Below are 6,397 nucleotides of genomic sequence, written 5' to 3' on the forward strand. Positions count from 1 at the left end.
GGGAGCTTAGACAGTCAATACTATTATAAATATAATCCAACACACACACAAAGTGCTACAGGAGCTCAGCAGGACAGGCAGAAGGGTCTCAGCCTGAAACGTCGACCATCTATTCATTTCCATAGATGCTGCCTGACCTGCTGGGTTCCGCCAGCATTTTGTGAGTGTTGGTTTGGAAATCCAGCATCTGCAGACTTTCTCATGTTTATAATTACAATTCTGTGTACAACACACCATTCAGGAGTTCTCACTATTCAGATATTACACATAGTTTGGCAGATTTCAAATTCAAGACGTTTTATCTTAAACAAGTGTTCAAAATATATTATCGAAAAGCAACTGCCTTTCCCTTTGGAAACAAAAGTCAATTAAAACTGTGTAAAAGAAATTAAATGAGTAGGCCATCCTACTGGATGCTTACATGACATGTACACAATAGCTTGCTCCACTTCTGAAATTCAGTTTCATTTAAATAATCCCTGTTTGAAGTAATCATACTGACAAATTTTTGTATTTTGTTTTAAGTAAACCATAAAGGATGTATCAAAATATAAATGTAAGCTTTAGGAATGAAAAAGTTACAAATAAATGCCTTATTAAATATTTTCAATGGTAATTTAACAATGCACTAAGAAAATAGCCATCAAAACCTTAGCTTAAGAAAGAGTTTACTAAACAAAAATGTTAACTTTTAATTATTAAAGATAGGGCTACTCCTGGAAGATTAATTGAAACTGACTTACATGGCTTTTTACAAAAAAGCATTTTTAGCAACAGTAATTAAACTTGACTTAAGTACCAAAGATAAACATGAAATATCTTTAAGCAATTTTCTTTTTTAACTTGTATATTAAAATATTACTGGATCACGGGACATTTTACATTTTATCACAACAAAAATATCAACTGATCAAGATGGATAAAACTTGCATTGGAATTGCTGATACAACCAACAGCATCATGACCTAGAAGTTCATATGCACAACATCCAAAACAAAACATGACACGTTTACATTAGTGCCACACCAACAAATTTAGAGCACAACTCCAACAGTTAAGAAAAGTAATTAAAATTACAGACTTTTTAGTGTTCTAACTCTTTGTACTTTAGCATCTCACTGCCCAAATGCCAGGAATAGTAATGTTTACACCTAAATTGTGTATTTCTGCTGGGATTTTCAACCATACTGATTTAAATCACAACTGACACTTACCTCATTTAAAATAGCTGTTATTAATTAATGCTAAAACTGAGCATTATTGAAAGAGTACTCAAGCATATCTCTTCTCCAACAGTCATAAGCGGAGTGCACCACCACAACCATATCTCACCAAAAACACATTGTGAGTATTAACATTATTATTGTTGTCAATTGGGCAAATTAAAAATGGCAAGGATATGAGGTTATCACATTAAAGATGTCCACTGTTCTTAATGACCAGTTGGTGTCAGCAGATTGTGCCTCCAAAATTTAGTGGAAAGAATGCCAGAAAGAAAAATTGTAAAAAGGTTGTGCTGAGCAAACAAACACAAGCACCGGCAGTACTTCCAAAGTTTGGCTCACCTTCACTGTCAGGAACTACTTCTTTTTGCTGCTTGCTGCTGAAACCTCCTTTTTGATCTAAATAGCTTTTGCATTCAGACACAGAAGGGGCATTTAACTACACTGCAAGCATTCACTCATGCCCTCAGAGATATCTTCATGGTACATCTTGCCTTTTGCACAAGAGTGCCTCCTTTTTTGCATGTGTTTTTCAGAAACCAATGTAAGATCCACAGACTTCCTTCCCACCGCCACACCCATCTGAGCACACACTACAACCAAACTTCCATCTTGTAGCACGAATTCATTGCTTGTGAACGAGCCTTAGTAAATTTTCTAACATTGTTATATAATGGTATCACCCTTTAAAGGCTATGTGCTGAGGTCAGAGATTTGAGGAAAAGTTCAATAGCACAAGTACTACCACTAACACCCCGTTTTCTTAAAATAGAATAACATTACATAGAAAAGTCCATAAAACCATTTATGAAGCTGGCTCTACAAGAAGTCATGTTGTGTTTTTCTTAAATTTATGAGTAAAGTTGTTAACATTGGAAAAAACAGATAGATTTCTGGACCTACCTACCATAACCCCCTCCCATCTATTACTTCTATTGCAATGACCGTAAATTTATATTATTTCACTATTGATAAGTTCAATGGGGAATTTCATACTCATACATCCAAATATTTTTCATCATTCTAACCAATCAGCTTAGATTAGTATTCTTCCTGCAAAAGAGAACATGTGCTACCTAGCTCAAGCACCAACAAAATTATACCACAACAAAAAGAAGATGCTGTGACAACTCAAAGCAGCATCTGTGGAGGAAAACGACCAAAAAACCAAGACATAGGTGCAGAATTAGGCCATTCAGCCCATCGAGTCTGGTCCACCATTCAATTATGGCTGATTTATTTTCCCTCTCAACCCCATTCTCCTGTCTTTTCTCTATAAATTTGATGTCCTTTACTATTCAAGAATCTATCACACCTACTTTAAATACACCCAATGACTTGACCTCCCCAGCTATCTGTTGCAATGAATTCCACAGATTCTCCACACACTGGTTGAAGAAATTCCTCTTCATCTCTGTTCTAAAGGGACATCCATTCTGAGGCTGTGCCCTCTGGTCCTAGGCTCTCCCAACGTTGAAAACATCCAAAGGGACAGCAGACCTCAAGAAGGAAGATCTTGACCCAAAACATTAACTGTCCATTTCCCTCCACAGATACTGCCTGAGCCACTATGTACCTCCAGCATCTATTGCTCCAGATTCCACATGTACAGTCTTATGTTTTTATCAATGTTATTGGATCTTACAGCTGGCCATTTGGTGATGATTGTCTGTGCTGGACCCTCATTATTTCCACTGCCCTAACTATTCCCCATGATCATGCAATGGGTTTCTAACCCAAAAGACCAAATCATTTTATTTAAAATTACAATCCTGGATGACTAGAAGTGCCATATTGTAAAAACTGAAAAACTGATGATTGCCAAGAGGTGTTCAGGTATATAAAAAGTCACTCAATTAATTTCAGAGGAAAATGTGGGGTACCAGACCAAAATTTAATTTTGAAGCAGTGACAAGCAATATTATTTCACTTACTCAATATTTAACTACTTTAAATGGTATACAGTAGGGTCCAAAGTAAAAAAAAATAACAATATGCCAAGAGGATTGGGAAATAATATAAATTGTTTCACCTTTGTGCAGTAAAAGTCACTGTTCAATTCCATTCACTGGTTCAATTATCTTTACTCTAATGTCCACCTATGTTAATTTTAAAATCAGTTTATTAAAGCTGCATTCTCTTAGAATACATTGAAATAAAACAACCTTCTCAAGGGTCACCAACATTGTGCATCACAGTAGTCCAATAAGGTTGATCTACTGATGCTAAATGATAATAATAAATTACTTCTACTTTGCCAGGTAATGTGAAAGAAGTTAGCAATGCCTGACAAATAATCAATGCTCATTATTCCAGTAAATCCAATGAATTAGTTTTATGCAGATTGCTACCGCATATAGTTGATTACAGAAATAAACTGTGCAGGTTTATGCTTGAATGTGATCAAAGAATGTAATCAATATGTGACCTAAAATCGAGATTTATCACAATAATACTCGGTTAAAGATTAATGACATCTCTGACATCCATGATAGATAAGAGTAAATAAAGTAGAATGTGCCGAATTCACAAAAAGTTCATATTGGAATCACTGTGTCTGCCAATACAAACACTGAAAATTACATGGTATTATTTCTTAGGTGTAAACACCTTTAAATATTCCAATCTGGTGCTGAATTCAAAGATGCAGCTAGTCAGCTCTTCTGCAAAGATCTGTGAATTTTGAAGAAGCCACACATTCGGTACCGGAGATGAAAGAGCCAACTGTTCCCTTTTAGGAAAAAAGAAGGGGGAAATACAAGCAAGGATTGCTGCAATGAGGTTGGGACACATACTGTAAGAGATCATATTATAATAAAATCAATAATAAATTATAATTGCACATAAGACTTTGCTTAATTCCACAGCGCATGCTAAGATACTAACAGAGATTTAAAGAAAGATTATAATCAAACTTTGTTCATTTTAAACGGGACAGTGGCCTAAACCTGATTGAGATTAAGTGAGGCCGGACAGGGCACCGATAATTAAAACGGAGCTTTCTTAAATCAAACAATACAAAAGATTATACATACCTGTCAGCTTGAAATGCCGCAGCAGGAAGTGAGTTGAGATAGAAACAAGGTTAAAAGAAACGCAGCCGCTTTCGACAAGAGTTTCCCATTTTTAAAAAAATCTTTCCCCCCTCCTCCCTGTGCTAGGAAACTCCTCTCCGCCACAGCGACCGAGCCCCGAACACGCGCCGGAGCGCCGCACTTCCGCAACGGCTTCGTGAGCCTTCGGGCGCGCTCGGAGAAGCTCGTGTGGGCTCGGGGAAGAAGCCAAAGAAAGGCGGGGAATCGGTGGAGGAAGTCGGGCGGGTTCGTGTGGGATCGGGAAACACGGAGCGAGAGCCGGCTGGCAATGCGCGGGGTGTGGCCGGGTTTGTGAGAGCAGGCTCGGAGCCCTGCGCAGCATTTGTGGCAAATAAGTTTCCCTAGAATACGGAAAGTTTAATGTAAGAACAAAAAGCAGTTAGGTTGAGATGTTGCCTCTAAGAATGTGAATCCGCTAAGTGTGTTAACAGATAAATTACAATCATCTTTGGCACGGAAGGTGTTGGTGAATTTCACCATCAGTGTCTGCCTTGTTTGACCATTAGTTCTTGAAATACGGGAAGGAGGCTCATGTTTTCCATGTCTTATTGTGGAACTTCATATATATATAGGCTGTTATAGAGCAAGGACTGATTGGTAGTGGGGTTTGTGTTTGCAGATGTTACATGTAAGGCCCATGTAAGGCTTTCTTTTGCAATGGTAAGTGAAATTAGCAATTAGTTAACAGTCTGTTTATGTGTGTGCAAATACCGACGATGCACTGCAATTTCAGTTGTAGTGTATTTGGTTTTGAAAAGAAAGCGAGGTAGGTTGAACAACTTCCAGTTTGGATTAATTTATTGTCGTATATGTGCCAAAATGCAGTGAAATTCCTTGCTTCCATAAAGGGCTCAGAGTAAACTGTAAATAAGGTTGCAATAAATACAATGAAAGATAGAATGCTGAGCCCCAAGCGACGGAATGAAGTTGTTTTGTGCTTCTGAAAGATTGCAGTGCAAAAAGAAATGCCAAAGTGACAATTACAAAATAACTTGCACAAAAATGTGAAAGCGCCACCCAGGAATGTTCAAGGTAAATATATTATCAAAGTACATGTATGTCACCATTTACTACCCTGAGGTTCATTTTGCTGCAGACATTTGTAGTAAATTGGAAGTAGTATGGAATCAATGAAAAACCACACATGACAGATGGAGAAGCAACCAATGTGTAGCAGCAAGAAGAGAGCATGGCCTGGGTGGTGAAGAGTCCCTGATGGTGGATGATGCTTACCTGTGACAGTACTCCTTGTAAATGGCTGCATCTAGAGGGTATGAAAGAGGTGACTGGATTAGGAGATTATCTGCACTTCATTGGAAAGCTTGATAGAAGTAAGGTTTAATGCTGGAAGAAGATTGGAAAAAAAAGTTTTCAGGAGTCAACACAACCTTATCAGACATCACTCTGTACTGAAATTGGGACTACTGTATTGTTAATCCTCGGGTTGAAATTATAGTTTATTCCCTGGCAGAATGATGAAACAAAATGGTGAGGAAATCCTGTGGGAAGCCAAATTTGAGAAGGTGTACTGTGAGGCCATATAATGAACACCATGTATAATGGTTGATTGTTTTTTTTTCTGAACTTTTAGAGTTGAGGCATGGTGGAGATCATGTACATTGTGCCTGCAGACAGGTAGAATCTATAGTGAGAACAGCCCTTTTGTCACTGGAAGGAACAGGGTGAGAAAGCAATGATTATAACTGTGGCAGACCGTATGGAGTGCCTAACTAATAATCATATTTGCCTTCTTTCTTGAGGATAGTTACAGTTATGAGAACTTTTGTGTTCCTGACATATCCTCTTCCCTGACGTGGAAGATGAGTTTATGATTTTGTGCATGACAATCCATTAGGTCTTTTTACAGAGCAAACACGAGGAAATATGCAGATGCTGGTAATTCAAGCAACACACACAAAATGCTGGTGGAATGTAGCAGGTCAGGCGGCATCTATTTATGTTTTGGGCCGAGACATCGACAGCGCTTTTCCCTATAAATGCTGCCTGACCTGCTGTGTTCCACCAGCATTTTGTGTGAGGTTTATTTTACCATGTTTTTCAATTGGCATTCAACCTTAT

At 38.0% G+C, this 6,397-nt stretch overlaps 1 protein-coding gene across 3 annotated transcripts in view; it reads right to left on the reverse strand.

Moving 5' to 3' along the window:
• The window catches only part of zdhhc7 (zinc finger DHHC-type palmitoyltransferase 7), a 63,053-nt gene extending 58,615 nt beyond the window's left edge, over nucleotides 1-4,438 (reverse strand). For all 3 annotated transcript variants that reach the window (XM_059993184.1, XM_059993180.1, XM_059993181.1), the window contains exon 1: nucleotides 4,259-4,438. The gene's annotated coding sequence lies outside the window, so the exon portion shown is untranslated. The remainder of the gene's footprint in view (nucleotides 1-4,258) is intronic.
• Between the last annotated feature and the right edge of the window lie 1,959 nt (nucleotides 4,439-6,397).

The sequence above is a fragment of the Hypanus sabinus genome, chromosome 17 (assembly GCF_030144855.1).
Source record: "Hypanus sabinus isolate sHypSab1 chromosome 17, sHypSab1.hap1, whole genome shotgun sequence".
Classification (NCBI taxonomy): domain Eukaryota; kingdom Metazoa; phylum Chordata; class Chondrichthyes; order Myliobatiformes; family Dasyatidae; genus Hypanus; species Hypanus sabinus.